The 26,698-nt window shown below is 43.1% G+C and overlaps 2 protein-coding genes across 6 annotated transcripts in view; one reads left to right on the top strand and one right to left on the bottom strand.

Moving 5' to 3' along the window:
• The window catches only part of LOC117238802 (very-long-chain enoyl-CoA reductase), a 144,540-nt gene that overhangs the window by 31,239 nt on the left and 86,603 nt on the right, over positions 1–26,698 (top strand). The gene's annotated exons all lie outside the window — the stretch shown is intronic.
• The window catches only part of LOC117238801 (facilitated trehalose transporter Tret1-2 homolog), a 120,248-nt gene that overhangs the window by 28,142 nt on the left and 65,408 nt on the right, over positions 1–26,698 (bottom strand). Inside the window, exon 1 of one of the 5 annotated variants that reach the window (XM_033504010.1) lies at positions 15,902–16,045. The exons of the other annotated variants lie outside the window; for them this stretch is intronic. The gene's annotated coding sequence lies outside the window, so the exon portion shown is untranslated. Of the gene's footprint in view, positions 1–15,901; positions 16,046–26,698 lie in introns of those variants that run through there. 5 annotated transcript variants of the gene reach the window in all.

Raw genomic sequence — 26,698 nt, 5'->3', positions numbered from 1 at the left:
GTACAGGGTGTGAATAAACAGGCGAAACACGCGATGAGAGAATCGATTCCACATGGACACCATCGCGAAGAGAAAAGCTGATACGTAAAAGTATCGATGAAGACTTACTTTCAAAGTTACAAATATTTTCGCTAGAAGTTACTCTCGCTACTCTGACTAAAAAGTAAATAAGCTTTGTACGCTGCTAGAAAGATCGTTTTCCTAGTGACTTGATAGAACTTGGTTGCACTTGGTCCGCGTGGTCACCGGCAGCCAGCCTTTTGTTCCTCTACCAAAAAGAAGCTGCACTGCAGAAATCCGAGCCAAGAATAGCTTACGTTGCGGGTGCCACGTGCCGTGTTACTCTTCTACTAGTCGTCTGTAGACAGCTGAAACTTGTACTCGCGCTGTTACCGTCGCGCGCCACTACGATTTCGCGCTCTATTATTACGAGTTTCGCGAGACTGCCTCACGAGTGTCTAACAGTCTCTTCCTCTTCTTCTTTTTCATTCTCCATCGTGTTTGACTCTTTGATTATCGCGTATCGTATTTCCATAATTTCCCGCCATCAATTTCATCCGCCGTCTGGAACGTTTGGATCGTTGCAAGACTAGCGAGCACGCAGCTTAGGCTGCAATTAAACGGCGAGATGGTATCGTTACTACGATATCGACTAAGTATAATCTTCTGCTACGAATAGACATAATGGTATGTTCACACTGGTGCGGGTAATCCGCTAACAGATCGTGGTCGTTGGCAGTGTGGACACTTGGACACTTTCGTGAGCAATGAGCAGCGAACACTGGCCAGGAAACGATACATCAAACGGTCTGCTTGCGACTGTGTTCTTGCCTCGCTGTATACTATTGTCTACTTGTGATCTGCTCGCAGCTATTTGTAAGCATCAGCGTGGATAAACGAGAACAATTATGAGAGTAGCATGAGAGCAGTATTAGAGGAATTTAGTAGCAGAGAGAATTTATGAATTTAATGGATTGACTCTACGTTGTTAACACGTTCAATGCACAAAGCGTTGCATTCGCTTTTCATATAAATGTAAGATGTATATCGACCGCACTTGAAAGTACATTTCGGTAACTTCATTATTCATATCGTTAAGATACTACGAACGTTCAAAAAATAAGAAATTTTAGTCTTCCTGTTTAAAAAATCAATAATCTTCTTAAGGTGAATTCGATAAATCGCACGTTCGTCGAATACGGAATACAACCTGCCTTTGTCTTCTATCTCTAAACGCAAGGCGAAATAAAAACAACGCTGGATGCATAGGTGGGCGTGCACAGCGCGTGGTAAACAATTTTTCGAAATTCATATATGGATTCACAGTGACGAAAGACTATTCAAGGCTTCCGGGTATAAGCCGTGACCAGAAGGAATTATAAGCATCGTAGTTAGCTTCTTCAGCAGGTCGACCAACACATCGACACTTTCCCGTAGTACATATACATGTACGTATATGTGTATACCTGTATATATACCAATATATTACACGTATACACAAATTCACGTATTCGTCTGGCGAATCATTGATCGATCAACCGACGTCATACTAAATTACTCACATGAGTAATTAAGAAACGTTGGGAAACAATTCTGGTCACGATGAAGCAGGCATAACGATGCAAAGCATCGACAGTCGTATACTGGAAACGTTTCCACGACAGAGAATTCATCAACACGTACGTTTAACGGACTCGCGACGGGTTCGCGTGCAATATTTAACTGAATCCGCTTGGCATGCACACGAGACTGGTTTCAAGGCAAGACACGAGAGCAGAGAACAAGTCACACGTCCGAGTCTCGAGCTGACCGTAGCGACGAATTATCCGTCCACGTGGCTCGTGATCCATGAATAAACGGCCCGGTCTACCGTCGTGGACGTCGCTTTGGGCACCCGGTGTCTCTTCTGCCGATAAGTAATCGCTGGTCCGACCGCGTGAACCACCGCGAAAGAGAGAAAAAGCTCGTAAAGCGAGTGCTTTGCCGTTTGTCCCGTTGATACATCGAGGACTCTGCTGCTGCACTCGGTTGCTCGCGTAGAAAAACGAGTCGCGTGCTGATAGCAACACCGATCGGTTAATTAATTATCCGCGCGAGACAGCCGACTTCGTTCGAACCTTCGTTGTTTTTAACATACTTTTTGCGTTTGAAGTTATCCTCGAACTGGAGGTTCGCGGCACACCCAAGGGTATCAAGTTTGCCGTGCTAATTGTCAGCTTGATATTACGATCCTGTCGTGTCAGTCTCGTTCAAGTCGCTGAATTCGTTGAAAGAACATTTACTTGTCCTTTTAAAGAGCCTGCGTTCAGAACGACTTGCGTTGCTCGATGATTAATTTGTTAGCGATGTTGAAGTGGCTTTAACTTACTTGTCGTGAAGTTTTAACTCTGACACGAGAGAAATTAATAGGCAGTTGTCTTCGTTGGTACCGAAGTAAGAAACTGCCTTTGTTTCTCTGTAGAAACTGCTTGTTTCCGCACGTGGTCAGACAAAACAGTTTACGCGAACTTGGTCGTCGAACCTTTCTAGCTTCGGCTCTCGCGTCGTTCATTTTTTCCAGCAAAGGGTCAAAGAAAGAAGAACGTTTGCTGCCTTCGAGTTCAGACTCGTTAGAACCCTACATCCTCCAATTATATCACGCCACTGTCGAAACAGTCAAATCGTTTCGATGAAATCCATCGAACGATCGAACGACGTTAATTGCTTTGACTAAAAATCTACGGCCCAACAAACCATCCCGAAACTCTCCACCAATCGGCGTGCCAATAATCGATCCTTCCATTCTTCTAATTTATTTTCGCCACAAAACCAAAACGACTCATTAAAACGTACAAAAGTCGCACGAAAGCGACGAGTTAATACGTCTGTCCCCAGTTAACAGTTTAATTGCGCTACGTGAGCTCGAGTCGTGGATCGTTGAATCGACGAGTGTTTCTCGTTTCACAGGGCCCGTTAGACGATCGCTGCACGGTTCCACGCTTGTTTCGCATTCTACCGGCGCGACACACCACGCGAGTATCGCTTACAGCGCACGTAACACCACGTAGCTATGTAATTTCTCTGTCAGCCAGGGACACGCGGCTCTGCGTCGTCGTCGTGGTCGTCGCGACGCCCTTTCGTTCCTCTTTCTCCAGCTGCATTTCTAGGGTTATACCGCTGGTCGTCGACGTCGTCGTGTACGTACGGATTCGGCACGTTCTTCGTGCGGCGCGTCGACCTTTCGCTCCCACGTTCGGATCGGTGTTCCATTTCGACGTCTCTCGTGACGCTCGCTGTCCAAACGAACGTACAGCCAAGCCATTCGTTCTCTCTAGTTCGAATTACGTCGCTGGTCCGCGAAATTGGACGGATATCTCGCGGTCGGATCGCTCGAAATCGACGACTGTGACGCCTCTTCGATTACGACCCAACCTGGAATTCGAACGCTTCCCGGTGTTTCCAGCGAAATTAGAACGAACGTTTACAGAGGTTTGGCCGCGGATGCTTTTGAATCGGTCGTGAAATTTTTTTCTTTCACGAGAATCAAACACGTGCCGGTTTGCGTATTTCGATGGAATATCTTGGATGTTGCAGGTGCAAGCGAAGTGATATCGGTTTCGATTGAATTAGGTGACCCGTTTTGTGTATAAATGTAAGCTTCTTCGAATCCGACCAACATTTCGACATTGAACGTTGCGTGTCTCTGCTCGTTGCGTAAATGTCGTACTATTGCGTGCCTATCGTCGATGAGTTCGTAAGAAGATGTACCGCTTTCTGTCGAATTGTATCTTGTATTTTTAATCGCGATTTGTGTATACATTAGTATCCAATCGCTTGTCTCGTAAATTTTTGTTCCATTTACCACAGAGGATGATTAAATTTGCCTTTAGCGATAAATACCATTAACGATAAAAATGTGCGTACACGAACTACTATTAGATTGTTCGAAACGTGTCTTTGTTTTACAGGTACGTCTTTTACAACGATGCATCTTTATACAAACATGAAATCCAATCTGTCGAACGTTGTGATTTTTATTTTGATAGAACAAACGTAATTCGAGAAAATAATATAAAACGGAAAATGTGCATCCATTATTTCCTTATAAAACGAAAGAAACTTTTCGGACGACCTAATACTTACGGGCGGAAAATTTCTTAATTTTAATAATTAATTGAATATTTCAAGAATCGAATAATTCACTACGATGAAAATTATCGGCTGGATTTTCAAACAGTTCGTCTTTCGTGTAAAATACGTATGTAGCTGATGTTAGCTTGAATGCAGAAAGATCAATGGATAAAACGATTGACTAAATCAAAGACGAAGTGCGTTCCTATATATCAGAGTGGTGAGCTTCGAGCGGTTAAGAGAGTATCTGAATCAGAGCACGCATTCTTCGAATAGCGACACAATTCTGTCCCATCTTTTCTCTCGTAAATTCTCCTTCCATTTATGAAAATTCCCAGTTTCAGCGAACATAAGCGATAAGTCGAGGGGCAACGTTAATCGCTTCGAACGAGAACAGTCGGACTGGAATTGTGACAAACAGTTCGGTGTTGCGTTGGGCGCCTATAGGCGAACTCGTTTAAAAATAAATCACAGTAGCATCTCAGCAGCACATCACAGATACGAAAGCGACGGAATGTCGAGTTGCTCCAAATTAGATCGCGACTTATCTAAAAGCGCGGTTTAACCCATTTAACGTTAATTTGATGTGTGCACCTGTGCGCAAGGGGCAATGGATCCCCGGGATCCTGTTAAAGGTATTAAAAATCCGCGGATTTTTCCACAGCTTCAGCGCGGAAACGCGATCGCGTTCTCCTCGCCGAGGCACTTTGTCAGCAAAAATACGTCGAACAGCTACTTTACCGAAACGCCAGTCTTTGCAACAAATCGGTAGAAATGGAATATTCCTGTGTGTAAGATTAAATCGTAGCTTTTAGTTTCGTCATCGACTTCACTTAGACGCTTCGTTTGAAAAATAGAAATAATAAAGGAAATAAAATATCGTACTTGAACGCGTAATGGACAGATAATGATTTCAGGTGGCGTATTTTGCTCGTTCACTCGTGCAAAAATTGATCAGCAATAACAACTCAATTATAGAGTGACAACAGGTGAGAATATACTTAATGTTCAAAACATGTGCAAAAACACGATTGGCTAGTGGATGTGGTTAGCTGTAAAATGGCTGATTCGTAGTGTCTTAACTTTCTCATCTCGCGTGATAGAACAGCAATAGGGAGCCGCTGCTTTCGCGTTTGATGCCTCATTAATGCGTAGTTTGCGAAATACGCGAATATATAAAACGAAATAAGATACTTGCCTATCACTGTATATCATCTAAATCCACTTCATAGAAAAGTAGTAAAGAAACTCGTTTACTACGTTCTATGTGTCCCAAGTTTACGTTTCGAAGAGAGAAAGCAGCAGACAATGCGTGAAACATAATAGAACGTTCCACCTGCAACTCCGTTTAATAGAAGCATAGTAAAAGAATTTCTATTACAACGTTCAAAAATAGACCATTCTGCCAAAAATTTCGCAGAGAGCCAGAAAATTTTTTCAATTTCAACGAACTGTATCTTACTAAAAAAAAAAAAAAAAAAAAAAATAGCCAAAAGCTTCTAGTAGTATTACGTTCGATATTTCCTAACCGCAAATTCCGTGAGAGAGAAAAATACTGAAAATAACGATCGAGATAAAATGTTGCACCGGAGTGTTAGCAAAAATTTCACGGAAATATTGTCCAATTCCAACTTCCAATTCCACTTCGTAAAAAGATAATAAAAAGCTTCCACTATCGTCGTCTCTTATCGTAAAATTTCGAAAGAAGGAATACTGCAAATCACAATGCGTGTAAAATATTCCGCTGTATTATCAAAAATTTCACGAGAAACTAAGAAATATCGCAATATGCCAACGATCGATTCACCGATCGTTTCGGGCAGTTCGACATGGAAAAATCCTGCAACGCGGTGTTCGTACGTTTTCCACGCGGCGGGCAAATATTTGCGGCTTCCGTAGCCAAGATGGTTTCCTCGTGTTTCCCAAAGAAACACGGAAATCTCGGTGGCAAACAGCGGCTTTCCTTTCGGAGACGATCGAGTCGTTCGCGGTTTTTCACGAGTCTCGTCGATCATCCTAAAATTTGTTAGAGAACGCCCACCAGGCACAAGCGCTTCCGCCTCGCGTGTCTTGGATATTTACACACGAAATTAGACCCGAGTTCCGCGAGCATCGCTCGCAGACACGTCCTCTTCCTCTTTCGCTTCTTCTTCTTCTTCCTCTTCTTCTTCTTTGTCTCTGGTGTTCCCGCGCCAGTTCGTTAAATTTTCATTAGACCGGACCACAATACGCAATTTGTCAGCTTTATAAATATGGAGCGACGCGATGGCAGAACGTTTTTAGATGGCTCAAAGAGTGGTAATGAATATGTGATTCGTACGTGTTTGAGTCGGCCGACGACGCTTGTACGTGGGTGTTCCAGTTATTTATTCTACATTCTTGCATTGATTCATTGGTGTAAGTTGATTAGAAGTTTGTTAAAGCCCACGCGTCGTCTCTTTAGTTCGAAATAAAAAACATAATTGACAAAAGTTTATCGCTTTGTGTTGACTCATCTCGTAAATAGTGTGGTTTTTCTCAGTGTTTGTCGTAAGTCATCGCCGTAGACGTTTTGTGAAATTTGTAGAGAAAACGTTCACAGAGGAACATAGAGTAGCATAAGAAATGCCGGCCGATTGCCAATAGCTAATTTTCTGTTGGCGCTGGTAAATATTTACGAAGTGTGTGAACTTGAAAAGCGCCTGTACCGTTGCTAAACTGCCATTTATGTAAAATTAAACTGCAATGGACTGCACGAGCTATTCGCCAATAAGAGAAGCGATATATGTATTTACACGAAGGAGCTAATGAATCATATTCTCTTCATATTGACTCGTGCAGAGTCCATTTTTGGCTAAGTGAAAGTATCTATCGTGTTTTTATGACGCGCCAGAGAAGAGGAATTATGCAACAGCAGGTATTACGTTCGTAAATCAAATTCGAGAGATTTGTTATGCAAATATGCGTGACATGTAATTTTGGAGTAGACGGACGTGTTCTTGGGCGTGGAGAGATGGAAACCGATGCGCCGATGTCGGGTGTCACGCAGATTAAAGTGAAATGGCGTTCACACAGCAACGGAAGTCATTCACTAGCTGCGCAGACGGGATACACTAAATGTGGAACGTCGAGTGGTCGTCGACTTGAATAAATAATCGGCTTTTACGAGCGGAGAATTGTTTGCAGCCGTTTCTCATCGATGACCGTCCATCGAATTTCCAAAAAGTAACCTTGACGATCGTTCCATCACCATCTATCAGGAAAATAAACTTTCTCGTTCATTTAAATCGTGAATATGAAATCTCACGAACTTAAGTTTAAAAAAGTGACTTGTTGAAAATACAAGTTAAACATTTGAGAAATCTCAGAAATATCTTCTATCCCGTCTAGACAATGAACGAATCGTGTAGAAATCTCTTCGATGAAATACACATTGTTCGAAAGGAAGCGCAATGAAATTTTTATTTGAAAAAGGAAACCACGTCCCAGCGACCTAATATCTTCGAGAAAAAAGCATCGTGTTTTTCATTTCGAAAAAATCCAGCAGCAGCGTGGAAGTTGGTAAAATCGATGGAACGTCGGTTCCGAGCGTCATCGGGCCATCGTCGCGCCGACAGATAACTGCTGAGAATAACGTTTTCCGTGTCCTCGTTTGAATGGTAATCGTACTTTTGGTTTCTTCTATTCAGCATTGTGCAGGGCCGAGCTATCGCGCGCATAGGAACGCCACGCCACGTACATACACCATGCTCGTACAATCGGGAACTTGCAAATGGCAGTGGCACTTTTACTCGAGACCTGGACGCGCAGCCCCTATTGTTCTAGCCGAGTTTTAAAGTGCGCCGTTCGAACTCTGACATTGGCCTCCGCTCGACTCGGTTTTAGTAGCCAACTATGCGGTTATAAGCGAGGGTGCTCATATCGCCTGTCGAACTTGTCTCGCGGACCCCTGCCGTACCAGAACCCTTCCTCGCCGTCTGAATGCAATTTGCTCGCCAGGCAATTACAACTGTTTCCTTTCGGGGTGACAGCGCGTGAAAAATTGCTGGAAATATCCTTTGCTATTACTCGCTTGTGCTATTCTAGTCACTGGAGATAAAGATGAGAAAATATTAGCAAAGATTTTACTACCGATGACTCACCGCCTTGTCCCTGGGCCATAATAGAAATAGAAAGCAGCAACTATAGGAAGAGAAACGAATCAAAGAGGAAAACGTTAAAGATAACGAAACTACCGTCTATTTAACAGTTTCCACGGTGAATAGCTATGATCTTTCAATCACTTGCAGCTGCCAGTGTTCCTCAAACCGAAGCGAAAATCTATCTCGACCAGCTACGTGCCCGTGTTATAGAAAGTACGAGTAACACTGGCAGGATCTTATTTTCCTGTAAAACGATACAGTTGCACGTATCCTAGACACGTCTGAGCACCGCTGAACCCTAGATACGTCTCGTATATACGCGTCCGATGTATTCAAAGGTGCAACCCTTTCATTAGCGTGTGGGCCACGCGCTCTATTATCCCCAACAAAACATCCGATTCCATTGTCAGGCGTGGAACAATGCCGTGCCGCGGTCACGTGTTCTACTTTCGATCATTATTCGCGAAGTGTGCATAAAATTGGCAAATTGCGCGTGGATCCTCTTCTCCTCGTCTGGCTTGTCGTCCGAGGAAATTTTTCCATCGATACTCCGCCGCTTCTTCTTCTCCCTCGGCCGATGACAGCTGTCGCGCCTTCGTCGAGATCCTACTCCAGAAAGACAAAAAGATCGAAAGACAAAGATCGAGGAGAAAACGATCCTCTCTCTACGCTCTACACGCCTCTTCCCCTGTCCGCGTCTCGTTTCTCCCTGTCGACTCGGATCGATTCGAGTGCTAGCACGCTTCTGGGTTGCCGCCCCTTATTCCGTCCGACGATACAATGGGCCGTGTATCGAGAATTAAAGGTCGATTAAATGGAAAAATCGTCACTGCCGCCGCTGGCAGCGCCGCGCGGGGGTACAATTTGCCCGAATAAATTGGACGAAGTGTTTGATTGATCGGATTTTATTGGAGCGCATTGCCGCGCCTCTCGCCCCGGCCAACCTACCCCGACTTCTCCTGACAGTTTTGACAGCTGTCGCGGTGCAGTCGTGTCTCCTGGTTAGATAAAAGCCTTACGAAACGATCATTTCCTCTGTTTCGATCGGCAAACGCGTCGCGTTTCAATTGGACACGTTCAACAGCCTCGTGAGATCCTTCCTGGAGGCCGCGTTTTCCAATCGACCTGTCGTCGTCCATTGAAATTCAAACGCCGACGAAATCTCCGGGGGGTGGAATTTATTTGTCCACGATGTTTTCTTGATAAACGTTATATTGGCCTTGTGTAGCCTGATCTTGTATACGATCTTGTACACGATGCATGGACCGTTCGAGGGTTCGACCGGTTCCAGATCTCTCTGCCCCTCGATTTCGAATAAAAGGGACCCGGAGAAGAGGGTGGGCGCGCGAGCGTCATCGACGCGATGAATATGCAGAAATTTCGTAGCTTTGTCCCAGTAATAGCAGTGGCCAAAAAAAAAAGAGAGAGAGAGGAGCGAGAAAGGTTTGGAAAAAAAAGAGGCAGAACGAGGAGGACGCTTCCTAGAAAAGCTTGGCACGTGCTTCGTTTCGGACAAGAGGCAAATTACGAGGAGGCGACCAGTTTGCAAACATCCTTCTGTCGTAATAATTAGAGACAATGAAATCTGCAAAGGGAGGAGGAACAACGAAAATATTAGGCCACAATACGAGCGCATTCTTCCACGGATTACCTGTTTGCCTCTCGCTTCCATACCGCTCTGTCCTTTCTACGGTTTTGGCCTTCGAACGAATTCACCGCCACTTCAGCATCGATTGTTCCACTGTTATGCAAATTTCACTGGCGCGCGCTGTCGCCACTGATTAACCAAGCGAATTCTATTTCCCCGTAGGCAGTTTTAGCCAATTGTCTTTCATCGATAGTATTTCTTTTTTTCTTTTTTTCTTTTTTAATTCCTCGTAAATTAAACAAGACTCTGACGCTTTAAACGTTGATCCACGTATTAACACGTTGACCGCCACGACACCCGTATTCCGGTGTCAGCAAAGTTTCTGCTCAGGCCACGCAACCCATATTAGGATGTCGCTTATTTGACTACTTGCGAAGGATCGTCGTAGGTATTTGAAAAGATATTCCATAGTAATAAATTGTTAATTAATAATTAATTGTAATAATAGTTGAATTGTTATAAAATAAAAATACGAAAATGGTTTATTAAAAGAATTATTTAGAATGTAAAACTTTAAAGCATTCTATACATAGTCGAAGTTGGTCGGTACAATTTGGACAATAAGTTGTTGTTTTCTTCAAATTCTTTTGTGCCTTTGTTCGGTCCATTCGACGTCTTTTATTTGCATAACATAGTTTACACGCGCGTCTAATGCTTCTTCCGGAATCATTTTTCCGAACGATGATATTATGCTGACTCCGTCGAAGACAAGGATTTTTTGCATTTTCGGACAACCCTAATAATTTTGCAACTAATAATCGTCTAAATATTCTAATATTTATATTTTTTCTTGTTGCAATTTTGTAAACCGTCAAAGCGTTTACAACAGAAATTCCCAGAAAGAATCGAATGCCAAGTTTTCTGTACCATTTGATTCCTTTTCTAATTGTGGTGGCATAAGAAACCATTTGGTCGGAATAATCTATACCACACTTTCCTTCGTTATATTCAACAACAGCTAGTGGATTTAATGTTGCGAACAAATGAAACGAAAGATCATTCTTGAGACCTCCGCTTGAGCGATTCGCATTACTAAAATCTCGATGGGAGCACCTAGCAGAGGACGCTTGGTACTGCTGTACGCGTGGCCTGACGGAGATTTCTTTGAAAACACGCGTGGCAGTCAACGCGTTAATCAAACCCTAAAAGTATGTCCTAGATTCGTTAAGAATATTTCAAGTCAAATTCCACGCGGAAAATTGAAACAAACTCACCACAACAATTTACGAAATGGAATTGTTTCGCAACTTTGCTACCCTCGTTCGTTAACGACTACTATTTCTCCGATTTATTCACCGTTTCCGCCAGCGTCCATCTCCAAGCAACGTTTCACACCACGTAACGTAACGATGCGAGGATCAAGCGATACGAATCCACGGACACGGTTCTATCACAATAGGAAGCGGTCGTCGAGTGATACTTCCGACAAGGCAATCCACTGAAATAGATGAAGATACTCGTCGCAGCGCGCGTCACTCCTCGCCGTACGCACGTGCGGAAAGCGATCTCTCCTCTTCCTGATCGTCTCCACCGAGTCTATTGCAACCACTATTATCGCGTAATCTCTTCTTCGCGAGCCTAACACCGAGCGTCATTTACCGATAAACGAAAGATTCTTTTACCTACATACTCCTGAAATTCCTCATTTGTCAATTATTAAAATCTTAATGTCAAATTTCCAACGTTACAAATTTCTCATACTTGCAGCGTAGATGGAAACACGGCCAACACCTTCAAACCTAAATTATCAAAGCTTTCCATTTTGATCGAGAAAATACCAAACGATTTAAACCTCGTCAATATCCATTAAAAAAAAAAAAAAAAACAACATCGATAAGTTTCGATAACGGAAGGTCTTCTCCAGTCGCTAATCCGGCAGTTTCGATCTCGATAATTTTACGATACAAAGGCGCCTATAGCTTCGATTATCGGATGCTTTGTTTCCCATACGAAGCTTGGATTCCGTGATCGAAATAAATTCGTGGAACGTTCGATGCAACGACCAAGTTGCATTACGTAGCTCGTTCATTCACTGGTTTCATTCAGCGGGGTGTTTCACTGGCCGAGCCACAGCGTCCACGTTGAATGAAAACGCGTGGAATTGATCTGGTTGATTTATTCGCTCGGTGGGAAGTCTGGTATTAGAAATACTCGGTGAATTGTTCTTGTGATGTTTCGCCTGCAAGATTTATAGTAGCCATCCTGCCTCTACGTTTCTCTGATTATCAATAACGGAAAAAGACGAGCATAAGTATCAAGAGTAGATGAAATTGATCGACTATAGACGTTTTCTTGTCGTTATAGCAACGTATGAAATTAATCTGTTTTAATAAATACCGGCGCGAGCAAGTCAGATATCGCAGGATTTATGGAGTTGTCATTAAGGCAAGGGACGAACGGGAATCGGCGAGTTTGTTTTTGTCGAACGAACGAGCAGATACAGCCAAGTGCAAGGAATCGAATCGGTTTGTTTGTGTTTTCTCGTTCGCCGTGGCTCGCAAGATTTATGAAATCGGCGCTGTCAAACGAAATTTAAGATACCGGGGAATTTATGACGATGATGCTTTAAATATCTCTGGCCACGGATAATTTTGGAAAACTTGGTTACAAAGGATCGACTCGCTTTCGTTTATCACGTGCAAGTTTGCTTAGAGAAAAGATCAACAACAGAATTCTCGTTACGCTGTGCTTTTTTTTACGAGGCTCTTGGGCGAAAGAGGTTTTTGCGTTCGAAACGCAGGAAACGACGCTCATTGGTTTCGAGTACAGAAGTGTTTTCGACTGCGGTACATGTGTCTTGAGGAAAAAGTTCGACAGCCAACCGGCAGCCGCGCTCTCCCTCTTTTTCCACGGACTCCGTGTTTTCGGTAACTTCACGGAATCAAAAAATGTAAACTCTAGCGAGAAATTGCGTCCGCTTCTTGTTGACAGTTTTTTCTTCCTAGTCGAGAGCGATGCTCGACGTTTGTTTTCCTCGTTGCAACATATTTTATCGTTGGAACTAGCAGCTCTAAAATATCAAGTAAAAATAAGCTTAATTGAATTAATTGAAAGGAGAAGGTTAGACATTATCTATACGTAGACGTAGAACGGATAATTATTCAAATTATCAAGAATGTTGTAAATCTGTGAAATTTCTAGGAAAATTTATGAATTGGTCATGTTGACACTCTGATAATTTTGGTGTTAACGAGACGCGAGAGCTTTCTATACGACAAAACCGTCTCGACACTTTTTTTTCAGTAAACACGGGGCGACACTGTTTTCTGTTAAATTAACAGATTTGCAGCTTTGAAGATAGCTTCGTTTGATCTACTCTTTAGCGTGGCGTTCGCGAGATTACTGAGAAGTAGGTTACGACATTTTTCTTCAAACGATTTATGTTCCACCACTTTGTATCTCGAACCAAAAGCAATTCCACAGAATCGATAAATATGGAACTCGATCCGGTTTCACCGAGTATCAACGTGTAACAAGATTTTTTACGTATTCCCGGGTTTAGAACGTTTTTAAGAACACCGGCAAAAAAATTGTCGATTAAAAATTCGAAAAAAAAAAAATTGTACAATCTCGATGCTGATTCGATCTCAGAAAGCAGAGCATCGGTCAATTATATCGGCTGTTTTCGTACGATTGTTCTAAACACGTGCGCTCGAACGTCCCCAAGGAACCTGACTCACGAAACCCTCTCATATCGCATTCCAAAGGAAAACAAGTCGAATTCAGAAGCCCGACACCCTTGCCTCTTCAAAGCTTCCCACAGTCCTTAATCTCCCTCGCTTACTCGATAAATTACGTACAATATTGTACAAAAGTCTTAAACCATCCGTGATACTAGCCTCGTAATAGCGACTAGAGATACTGTTAGGGAATATTTCACGAATTAGACATTTCTATTCGGTTTGTACGAAATTACTCCAAAAAGATATTCCGCTCAATTTGCTTAAAATAACAGAACCGAATACCTTTCTGTCTATGAGGTTGTCCCAAAAGTTTCTTTCGTTCCATAAATGAAATAATAGACGCACAACATATTTTATTTTATACTGTTTGATGGATTTACGTATCATCCATTTTGTAGCAATAGAATAAAATGGATCAAACGTAATTCGATGAAACAATATAAAACAAAAAGCGTTGTGCATCTACTACTTCCTTATAAAACGAAAGGAACTTTTCGGACAACCTAATGCGCGTAAAAGTAGAAAATTTAGAAAATTCCAATTCGTCGGTTGGACTAAAACTATCACGCGACATCGTGTCGTATATTCCTTTCACAGGATTTCAGGATTTTATAGAAAAAGGACTGTTCGTTCAAATGGCCTGTCGAATTTCATCGCTTTTTTTCACTAGAGCGAAAGGCAATTGCTTTTAATCGACGATCGGAAACGAGCATCGTCGATTGTGCGTGGCGTTCGCTAATTTCCGCCGTCGAACGATATAATATCTACCGGGCGACAATTAAAAGCGAAACCACCCTGTTCGCGCGTGAACAGCCACGGAAACGAACTTATCACGTGATATAAGTGGGAGTGCGTTAAATTACGTTCGGCCGAGAAATTATACGACCGAGTGGACTGCTAACTAACGCAGGCCTCGGAACAGGCCATTCACACCGAGACAGCCGTTCCTTCTCTCCTATGTAGATCGTACCGTTTTAAAAGCCTGCCCGCGGCTTTTTCAGCGACACGATCAACCGAATCGATCGCCACTCGTTTCAAAGCCTCGATCCGGCCTGTGACACATACAGACACACCGTCTGCAAGACAGTCTATCTTCTCCTTCTCCTCTCTGGCTCTCTTTCGAGCTTCCTTCTTTTTCTTCTTCTTCTATCTAGCATCGCTTCACCGCGACGTTTTAAGGTCGAGTCAGAGTCTAGCTTCTGTAACTTAGTCGTTCGAACCAGATCGATTCCATTAACAGTCGACTAGCGAAGGTTCGATCGATCGTCACGAACGTCGAACGGTTGATTTTCGAGTAATACAAAGAATTATCGTTGTTATGTTTCATCAGGTACGCGGCAATTATTCAGGGACACCCTAGACGTCGAATCGACGAAGAAAGTTAATGTATTAGATTGTCCGGGAAGTGTCTTTCTTTGGCAAACGGGTTTTTTAACAATGCACCTTCGTACAAACGTGAAACCAAGTCTGTGAAATGTGATTATCTCAACAGAACAAAATGGATCGTACGTAATTCGACGAGATAATATAAAACAAAAAACGTCTTGTTTAGTTTATAATAATAACACGTGAATGTAAATGACAATTAGAACGTAATAGGCTTGACACGATTGTACGTGTCAAAGTTGAAGCAGCCTCCGCCGTGCGAGAGTTAAGGGCGCCAAGGAATCATAATGATGGGAGAATGGAAAAAGATTCGTGTCACCGTCGTTGAATTATTTTTCTCGATTATCGCGTTATCGCCAGGCCAGTCGAGTCGCTCCGTTTCACGATAACGCTGTATCTTAATACGTCTCGAGTACGTAATTATTCATGCCGCTCTTAAATAATAAGATTACGTATCGAGACGCCGCCGCGCCGCTCTATCGCGAGACGACGCTTCTGGAGGATAGCAGGGTATGGATCGACTGTTTGTACACGCTCGATTTTATACCAGTTACAGTTGTCGATACGTTTATAGTATGTTGCGCGGTGTACCTTTGATCCGGCTAACTGCCGTGCCAGAAAAACGAAACGTAAACTACAGCATAACGCGCGACAATATTTACAAATACGCAAATACATGTAAACATACAAGTAAAAATACATTTCATAGGTCTAACAAAAAAGATGTTGTCAATTTGTTGAAATTATATCGTATCGTCATGGGAAACGAGCGCGTGTGCCAAATTTCAGATTTCCAGTTGGTCGGGAAGTGGGTGAAATTTCGCTTAGAGAATTCAACCCCGTTGAATCTAACCCCAACCTAACCCCGTCAGACAGACAGATAGAAAACTAAGCCAGAAAAAAAAAAGGAGAACACTCGTAGGAACGAAACGCATTTCGTATAAACAACTTACAGTGAAAAGCAGTCTCGCTGTCACAAGCCACGTGGTTTACGCCGGAATACGCCGCAAGCACGTGTTACTTTGCCGCTGGTGCCTAGACTGCTCGGTCTCGCTCACGATCTTCAACCCTTTCCAGTCTTTTACCCCGATCTATGTCCAACTACCAGATGCTTCCATCAAACACCAAGTTTCCCGCCTTTTTTTTCTACGCACTTTCGAGAGAAATATCCTCTGCTTCGCCTCTGCCAAATTCGATCCGATTGGATTCGGTAGCGCGACCGTACGACGAAGGATTCTGCCGTTGTTCCTCGCGGCTCACTGTTTTCCCCCGTTAATCAATCCCGCGGCGACGAAAATAAATTCGTATATCAACCGTGACACAATTACCCGGCATTCTGCCGGAGGGAAGCACGATGATTTACGAGCCACGGACCGCAGACGGTCAATGACAGTGCATGTGCGCGGCCACGGCAGACAGCGAATCGTCTTAATTAGGCGCGATTAAGCGAGACACGCGTTTCCCTCCCGCTGTATCGTGTACACGGCTGCCTTGCTTCGTATTCCTGCGTGTCTGTCCCCGTGCCAGACGACCGATGGATGGACCGAAGCGCGACAGAAACGATGGAGCCTCGTTGCACCGCGCGACTTGTCCGCCTGCTGACCATCGTAACACTGAGCTCTCTTTCCGAGCGACGAGCATAGGGCTTCGAGCAACGACAGCCTCACCGTCCCGCGCTGCCACCGAACTACCGCCGTCTTGCTCGCTCGCAAACGCTTAACACGCCCGTCTTCTCTCTTACTCTATGCCGGTATTTCTGCCCCACGTGTGTACGCACGTGGCCGCGCGCACACCAGCCAATATGCTCCGTCAAGTCGATCGTCGTGAATCCTTCGGAACGCCATCAACTCCACGAGGACTCTTCCGGGACGCTGGGACAGAAACGCTGTTCCAGGGAGAGGACGTTTTGAACAAGGTGACTCGAGAGGGACTCTACCGAGACGTATTCGCCCGCGTGATTACGGCAGATCGATCGTGGGTGCAATGCTGGTTTCGTGGTACACGGGGCTTATCATCGTAGCATTTGTGGGTTGAATTTTTTATTGCGTCACTTTCAGCGGGCGGGAGATCAGGGTGTTTGGTATAGGTTGTGCTAGGTTTAACTGTTTAGAACTACCACATCGGTCAAATTGACTGCTTTTACAATTTTATTTTAAAATTCCTACTTAATTAATTCCTAATATAATGAATTTCATTTTGTTCTTTATGCATTCGAACTGAAAATAATTTTGTATCGAGGCTACTTATACCAATACCAGTCAAAATGGTACTTGTCAAAGTTTAAAAGGGTCCTGCAATCTGTTTATCGAACCTCAATTAACTAGTTTCCTCCAGATTCGACGATATCGGTTATCAGGAAAATTCCCGGTCGATCGCTAGATCGCTAGATACTAACGCTAGAAATACCACACCAGTCAAAATGATTGGTTCTACGATTTTATAAATGTGTCAACCATCGTTCAGGGATCACGGTCCCAGATGGATTAATAATACCAAAAATAATGAATTATTAAAATTAATTAAATAACAATTAATAATACCAAACATAACATGGAATTGCTTCTGTAAGAAAGTAATAAATCAATAAATATACAAATATTCTGTTATCACGTATTTTTTAAAGACCAGTCATTTTCACTGGTTTTTGGTAGAAATAGCTTCGTGTTGACTATCGCTGATTCTAGCGTTAAGTTGTTTTGGGTTGCCAGATGCGTGAATTTTGTTTATGGTCGCGTGGTCTTGAATTTCCACCGTTTGCAAATATTTATCGCAAATATTTATTCCCTCGTCTCGCAAAACCGTGGAATATCGAGCGATCTGTTGTGCGCGAGATATTCTGCCATTACGTGTAAGCTTTAGGATAAGTTTAAATATTCTGCCGTCTCGGAGTTACAAACATTGTCTCGTACGTCAAAGCTGAAACAACGCGCGAGGACTCTTGTGAACAATTTGCTAGACAAAGAAAGACGATGTCAGGTATCTTCTCGGTTTCGTCGAGGGATCTGACCCGTTTAATCCGAATATATCTTCGTTTCAGAAGATCGACGCCTCTTTCGAAACAAAGAAAACCTTTCTTCTGGATTTACGAAAGTCTTAATCGCGTTTCACCCTGCTTGTTTCGATAAGCAAAACGATTTTGATTTTTCGAGAGAAATTTTCTCAAAATTACGCGCATTATTCTCTCGTTTTCAATAGTACAAATTGTTCGATGTATCGAGACAAACTTGAGGAAGATAACGATTCTTTCGTTTCCAACAAAGGAAAATGCATGATTGCAGATGATAAATTACTTTAAAAAGAATTTGAAATACTTTACTCGTCTCTAGTTATCGTATGTCACACTTTGAATGCGCATCTCAAATATGAAACCAGGCATAATCGCGTGAAATTGCTTGAAAGTGTGCGACACAAATTTCCATGATACATCGTCTTCAAGTTTAACAAAACCGATACCCAAAACTTGCCACAATCATAAAAATATTCTTAACACTTTATATAAATATGCTCGATCTTGAACAACGTAAAAGCAGACTTTGGTCTTTTCTTCTTCTCTTCTTAAAATCCTCAGTCGGCCGAACGACTGTCTAGAAATTCTTGAACTTCTTAAATTATACGCATTCCCCGGATGGCGGCAACTGTTTCGCATCGAACTGGCTCAGGTAACTCCGATTGTATCAATAGACTTTGCCCAACCTCGAGCGAGACTGTACCTCGGACGAAATTTAAAAAATCGTCAGATAAATCGTTAGTCCACGTTCCTTTTTACTTCGGTTCGTGCATCCGACACCGAAAGACCTACACCCGTTAAACGAATAAGAAGAAATAATAATAAATAATGCAAAGAACGTGGCTTAGAAATTTCGAAGATCTCGAGAACGTTTGGATGTTTCGCTTTAGTCGTAGAAAAGCATCGAGTTCCGGGGGAAGCAACCTCCACTCGAGAAAGATATCGGCACAAACGGTACAAAGTTTGAGGACACAGAACGTAATTTCCCGTGCAAGCTATCATTACACAAGAACTCGCTTTTTCGTGGAAACTTCGAAGCGAGCGGCGGGAGAATCGTCGGTTTCTGAAAGTTTGTCGACAGTTTCGCCGGGGAATCGATAGTCGAGCGTGCAAAGTCGAATCGAAAGGTTCCGAGAAACCCCTGCGAGCTCGTGGCTATTCCTCGAACGAATATACGTTTCATTAAAGCGACTGGCCGCCCCCTTTTTTCGCAAACTTTCAATTACTCCGATGATTAAGAGCTTCGAACGCGAAATTATCAGCTATCGCAACTCTCGTGCGATCGAACACGCGTGGAAAGCTTCCTCAGACTAATAGCTTCATTTCTAACCGCGAGACACGAACGTTCATAATTTTCGCGGCTCATGAAATTTTCATTCGCCGCGAATAGCATCGATTCGCTTAATTACTCGATACAGCACGTTTCATTAATCGACTGTCGCTGTGTAGATCGCATAATATGATAAATTATTGACATTATATACCCGAGAGGACGATCGCGAAGTAACTGGTTTTATTTCGCCAATTAGCATTATCCTGATTAACCTTCTTCAGATAGGATGGCTATTTAAGCCATTTTAATTATGGGAATTTAATTAATCGTCTAATTCAGAACTGGAGGAAAAATTGTATTATTTTAAGAAATATGAAACGACGATTCGAAGTTATCGTGTGAGAAAAATAAAAATCTGATGAAAATTGTAAAAACTTTTGCGAGAATATTATATATTGAGTTGACAACTAAGTGATTGCGGATTTTGTCATTAATAATCACTTAGTTGCCAACTCAATAATATTCATCTCGTAATGGAAAACAAAACGAAGCAAATCTTATTAACAGCTGGTAAATCGAGAATATAATATCAAAGGTCGATCGTGCAATACTGTTATTTTATTCGGCTCAGCCTGTAATCGTTTAATAAAGACCGTACAGCTTCGTTTTCGCAAATCATTCGACAAGCCATTACGATTCTCGTGCGCTCGACGATGCACGCGAATAAGTGGATACCTGTTCATTAATTATTTGTACCTCACAAAGGAGGTTCGAGATCGCAACAGTTTTCATTCGTTTCAGCCGCCAGACTCTACGCGATCGTGTAATTGCGATTACATCAAAGCTTGTCGAACGGTGAAGAGCCTCGTTTCTGCGTATCACTCAGCGATTCGTCGAAGCTCGGCTGTGACTACTTTTATTAATTGTTCGGATAAACGTTATATTCGAAGATAAACAACTTCATTCTCGCGAATCACGCCATAATTTATTTCGTACGTTTTACCGTACCCGATGATTAAACGTGTTCATCGTCCGCTTATACAACGTGTCAAGAAATGTTTTGATACTTTCTACAAAAGTAAACCCTTTCGGATGTGTCACGTTCCTTGTGGAAAACATTTTGAAATGTTGTTAACACCAGTTTGAAAGAAGTCTGAAGACACAGGCGAAAGTTACAAAATATTTGTCGCGAGCTGTTCGCCATAGGATTAGAATCGCCAGTCTTCTGAGTCTCTTAGCTTCCGAGGAAAAGTCATCAGTTTCTCGAGGCCCGTCGCAGAATCGGCCGTGTTTGGCGTGCGCCGAAGAATTCCTTGAAACGTTAAAAGTCATTCTGTTGGTGAAATATCGCGCGCGTTTATCAAACATCGAGCAACAAGAACGACATTGGCGCATCAAAATTCGCTGGCAAGGTCAACCAGAGGTTCAGCGCTGTTCGTTTTTATCCATTTCCTGCGTCATCGAGCCTCGCGGAGATCGATAAGAAGCTTTGAAATGGAGAATCAATGGTTGGTCGCTGCTTGCATCGATCGAAACCAGCGAGTACATTTAACAAGTATCGAGGGAGAACGGGACGACGCGATGCGGCCAATGAATCATCCGCTCGATATGCGCGCGAAAAGGCGGAGGATTGTCGTGCGAGACGTCGGAGAGAAGAGATTCCTTCTTGGCGAATTTTTGCGCGAGAACTTTGATCCGTCTGGTATCCCGACGTTTCCACCCCACAAGGATTAAAAATATTCGGTGAAACCGCGCGTGAAACTCGAATCGCGCGGCGTGGCCCGACCGCGGTGATTATGCGACGCGGACGCACGACAACCGCTCACAATGGGTCGACGCATCGTGACAGGACAAATCTAAATGCAAATCGATAAATACTCGCATAATCTCGAAAGGCGGCGAGACGTTATGGATGCAGCAACGAGTTCTGCAGACAGACGTCGCAACACGTGCAATCGAGTTTCAAGGAGAACAAGAGAGGAAAGGGAATCGCCGGGTGAAAGATCGGCCAGAGTTTATTTATAAGAGACATTTGTTTAACGATTAACAGACGATTGATCAGCGTTACGGCGAGCAATTACGTTAACAACGATAGGAACATTGTCGTGAAACGTGCCAAGCTTTTGGAACGAAGAGCAGAGTTGGTAGGTTTGGGTTCTGAGAGATTCGATCATATTAGGTTTCGTTTTATAGGGAAATAATGGACGCACTATGTTTTAATTTAATGACAATTTAAACGACAGAAAGGTCATTGTCGGTAAAAGACAGTCGTCTGATCGCATTTATCAGGTTGTCCGAAAAGTTTCTTCCGTTTCGTAAGGTGATAATAGATGGACAAGAATTTCTGATCCATTTTGCTCTGTTTCTATCGTTACGTTCGTGCATAATTCAATAAACTAATATAAACAAAATACAATATGCGTCTATTATTTCCTTATAAAACGAAAGGAACATTTCGAACAACCTAATATGTTCCGTAAAAAATAATTAAAATGTCTCATCGATAAATAAATCTGGATCGAATATAAAAAATTAAACATTGGAATTAGATATATGAATACGATAAGAGAAAGATGTTTGCGAAGATGAGAGACGTAGAAGTTAAGTCACAATTAAAAGATAAAGGTTGAATCGAATTGACAAAGACCGTGTCCATCTAACTATCGATTGTTTCGAAATCGATTTGACACAGAGCGTGAAGGAGAAGCTGTCTGAAATGAAATTCCATTAACGACGGTAACTCGACGAACGTTCGTCGACTGACTGATGGTCAACCTGCTGGCTGATATGTATGCGCACCTGTGCCCTTTTACTTATGCGCGTTGCGCTCTCCGCGTTAAACGCCTCGCGACGAAACAGACACGCGATTTCCGACCGACGCGCGACGTCTCAACGTCAGGATGCCGTAAAAACGGATTTTCACCACGGGGACGGATTTTTTCGTTGCTACGTCGGATGTTTGTTTTCCTTTCTCCTTTTCTCCTGCCATTTCCTCCCTTTTACACGGTCTATTTTTGACCAAATATTCGTATAGTCGATTCGGAATTTCTCAAAGCGTTGTTCGTTGATTTTTCACTGAACGTTCGTCCGATGGTTCTGTGATAGAACTTTGACAAAATTCCATTAGAAAGAGGGAGAAAAGAAAAAGATGGCATACAGAAACATGGTTTAATTTTCAAATTAAAAACAATTTTACTTCTCGCTCGTGAGCCTTGTATTTTGAGCTTCCTGTTTGCGATGAAATTTCTCGTTAAAAAAGAGATTACAAGCGTCGATGGATTTTCGTGTATACGCGGTAGCCCTCTTCTCGATTTCGTTTCTTACCGATAAAAAGGAAAGCAAGTGAATAATTCACGCGTTATTAATGTCGTCAAGGTATCCATAATTGGAGTGTAAAGGGTAAACCGTCGGTGTTTCAGCAATAAACGGATCATAAAGCGAGCTGTTGTGAAAACATGCGCGTGAATGGCTCTAGTCAGAATAATCGAAACGTTTGTTTAAGCCATAACAATGAAACAAGCGCAAACGCGATTACTTCTCCCTTTTGTGCCCTCGCCATACCTTCTACAGTCTCGTTTCGCATTCGGTGTTCGCCCTTAAATTTCACCCCCAAGTACTCGTAGCTGCCACTTAAACCACTCTGTTACACCCTTGCCGAATCTTTCTGCTCTAAACGTGGCATTCATACTTGGTCCTTAGAGAGAATGACGTAATTATCTGCAGACGCGTGTTATCGATCCGCGAACGAGGTTTATCTTTCACCTAAAACAGCCAAGCGTCAGAGACTTTTGAAACAAGCGGCACAACCGTTCTTCCACTATTCCTCAACATTCGAAATATCCTCACGTCCAACTGTGACGAAAAATCTTGACATCGCGTGATACGGTTCACGCGGCACTGACTTTCGATTTCTCGTGGAAAGAAAAAATAAACGAATGGCGGTTGTCAGCGGCGATAAAACATTTGGCACGTTCGAGAACGCCGGTAGGATTGGCGAGCGAATGCCACGTGGCTGGCAGCTGCAAAACTGTTGCTCGTGCTCAAGTTAATTGCTTCCAAATCGTCCCGAAAAAAGAATCCTATGCAGAATAAACAGAAAAATTCGTGGAACCCTCGGTGCCCACCTTTAATTCGAGAGAAAGTAACGCGTAAACCTCGAGGCTTTGGTATTTCGTCGGGACATGTCGCTGAAAGATCGTGAAATATTATTAAAAATTGCAAATGGAGGAAAGCTTGCAGCAAGCGAGTAAAGATTATGTCGTAAATAAGCAGAGAGAAGTTGGTACGATTTTTAATTTAATTCGGTATCGCTCGAGACAAGAAGAAGCACGTAATAAGAGAGTTATATATAACGACGATCGCCGGTAGTTATGGCATAATACATAACAGTGTTTCGTTTATCGCAACAACACGTGTGGCGATTATATCAATTTCGCGACTGCTCTAATGGATTCGTTTCTACGTACGTACCCGCTATGTATCTGATGATATTAAGTCGTCGGAAAAGTTTCTTTCGTTTTGTAAGAAAATAATGGATTCACAACATTTTCCGTTTTGTATTATTTTATCAAGTTACATTTTGTTCTATCGAAATAAAGATCACAACGTTCGACGGATTAGGTTTCATTTTTGTATAAAGATGCGTCGTTGTAAAAGACGTGTCTGTAGAAGAAATACACTTTTCGGACAATCTGATATTTTCTTCGAAAAAAAAAAAAAAAAAAAAAAGAAAAAGACGATTAATTAAAATCCCCATCGTATCTAATCCATCGCCTCTTCGCGAATACCTCGTACCGCTTATTTTAAGAAGCATACCGCGCCTGGAAATTATCGAGGAACGTGCGAAAGAAAAATAACCCGAGCAACGAGCTTCCACGAAAATGTATACAAGCCACTCGATCGCGATTCGAAGACGCTTTGGAAAAATTTCTGTGCAAGATGGCTTCGTCTGACGGAATAATTGGAATGTTCCGAGGAAAGCTTGGTTGCGCGTTCCATTCATAGGCTCTCAGGGCTTCTGTTTTCAATATTTCCCGCTTAACGATGGGATGTAGCGCGAGTATCGACAGAACGTGACAAGGAGTACGAAAACTGACGGAAAAATAACGCTCTCGAGTTTCCACTCGTTTGGCGAATAATCCTGAATAATCAGCGTACACACAGAGAGAAAAAGAACAAGTGGCGCGGGTTATTACGAGTTAACCTTTAGCCAAAGCTCGAAGTAGTCGATTAATCTTACTAGCAACGGTTTCTTATTTACCGGGTGTCGCCTTTTCTATTTTAATCCCGTAAGCAGAGTGGGTCGGTGTGGCTCGATCCATAGATAAGGATTAACCGCGCGTGCCACACGCGGATTAAAGGTAATTGATCAAGATGATCGATGCTGTACGCGTATACCACCGTCCTTTCTCTTGCTCCGTTCAAGAAAAACGTTCCTCTCCTTTTCGGCGCGGATGACGACTGATTTACTGGTTCAACGAAATCACTCGCTGGCCTGGTTAAATATATCCCTGGAAAGAAAATAAAGAGCGGCTCGGGGCCACAAGGTGAGAGAATCCGTGGACCACGTTCGAGGAATCGAATCGCGCTTTTTCGGTCCACCGAGGGTTTACTCGGGTTCACCGAAGCTCGTTCTTTCGAGCGTAGCCTTCTCTCGCGTTCAAGATCATTCGACGTTTCCTTGGAATTTCACAGACTCTCAAAGCTGCTCGATATTCGTCACAAGTTCTTTGCAGCTCGCGTTGCAAACGATCGTGCTGTATCCTATTTTCTTATTGCTGCGAGACCGGGCTTCGTATCAGGGATCGTAATCAGCCAGAGATTTCTACGATCCTCGTGGATATCGCGCTTCTTCCATCTACGCGTTTCAGCGATCGTAAATTTTCTCCAATTGGATCTTGTTATCCGGTGTTCTCTCGCGATGGACATCGAGATCGAGGCTCGATCAAAGATGAAAACGATAAATGTCGGTCAAAGGGGATCCTGGTTGTTCACGGCGGAACGAAGGCGCGTAGATACGAGTTGGAACGTCCCAAAGAAAATATTTGTCGTAATAACATCTCTCGACTTGTACGCGTTTGAAGAAGCTCGACGAGCCTCTTGGAGAACCGCCCTTCCGGAACGCTTTCAACGCTTGCAACACGCGGCTCGAGCCGGTGTTTGATTTGATTTTCTGTCTCGAGACGAACGTTGACGAGGGTCCTATCGCGGCAGCTGAATTACACGAGCCCCGTTGCCCCATTTTCTTCGTCGCCGTGTCGAAAACGGAAGTCTCGGCAAGAGCCTCGGACCAAGCAATCCTTCGCTTCGCTCCATCCGATTCCCAGACCGCGAGGTCTCAAGTAGCATGGTGAAACTAGCGTGTTCAGGATGGAACGCAACGTATGAGAGACGTGAAGAGCAGCTTGCGACATTTCTGTGCTTTCTCCCGTGACTAGCGGCAATTCGATTCACGGTCCTCGAATAGGGAAATTAACCTCTCAGCTTGGCGGAAGTTCGTGTCATTCGCTGATTATCGTGCGCGGTCGTTTCACGTATCGTCGTCTGTTTGGGGAAATTCTTCCAAGGAGAAAGTTGGGATGTTGAAAGACGACGAGAAAACCAAACTTACAGGGTTGGTTTCCAACATTTGAAGTTTGAAAAAAAAAACGAGACGAGAATATGGTAGAATGTTCCACTTGGAGATTCCTCAGAAGGAAAAGGAAATCCGACAAAGTCATCCGATCGCGAATATTTGTCTTCGTTAAAATCGGACAAACTATTCGGAGAAAGATCGCTGATTTCGCAGAGTTGTGACTTTCTGGCTCTTTTATACCAATGGTATGATATCGTTTAGCAAGGAAATTCTTCGGAATAAAATGTAGAAACGGCAGGATCGAAATTCAGCGAATTAATTTTTCTCGCTAACTCTTAAACGCGTGCCAAAAATAGCTGGTTGATTTCTTTACAGTACGTTCGAAGGATATTTCGATCGCTGCCCAGAAGATTCGTATCGTCGTCGAGTCAATTGCCTCCGAAAGAACAAACTTATCGCGCTATCGTACTCGAATATCTATTCACCAAGCGTGCGAGCTGTTCATTTCACGGTGGAACGAAGAAGACAAGAGAGAAACAGCTGTATCGCCGGGCGCATTTTTTAATCGTCTTCGCAAGAGAGGAACCCATCGAAAGAACGGGCCAGAAGGGTGAAAGCCCTTCCCTTTCCCCGTGTTTTTAATATCCATGCCGCGTGTAGTCGTTTTCCGTGCACGTGACGACACCGAAACGATGGCTGGCCTGGGTGCAACGCGTGTTCCATGAATATTAATTACTTTTCCGTCGCTCGATTCTTCGGAAACTCGTCCACCATCGAAATCTTGTTCCTCCAGGCTGAACGTAATTTACGTAATAATCTTTCGAGATAATGGGACACGCGTGATTCGAATACGCTATCTTTTTAGCCTAACTCCTTGCCAACGAATGACGTATTGG

This window comes from Bombus vosnesenskii, unplaced genomic scaffold (genome assembly GCF_011952255.1).
Source record: "Bombus vosnesenskii isolate JDL3184/JDL3185 unplaced genomic scaffold, Bvos_JDL3184-5_v1.1 scf7180000013607, whole genome shotgun sequence".
NCBI classification, from domain to species: Eukaryota; Metazoa; Arthropoda; class Insecta; order Hymenoptera; family Apidae; genus Bombus; species Bombus vosnesenskii.
The sequence above is the reverse complement of the archived record's forward strand: the minus strand, read 5'-3'. Positions and strand labels throughout refer to the sequence as shown.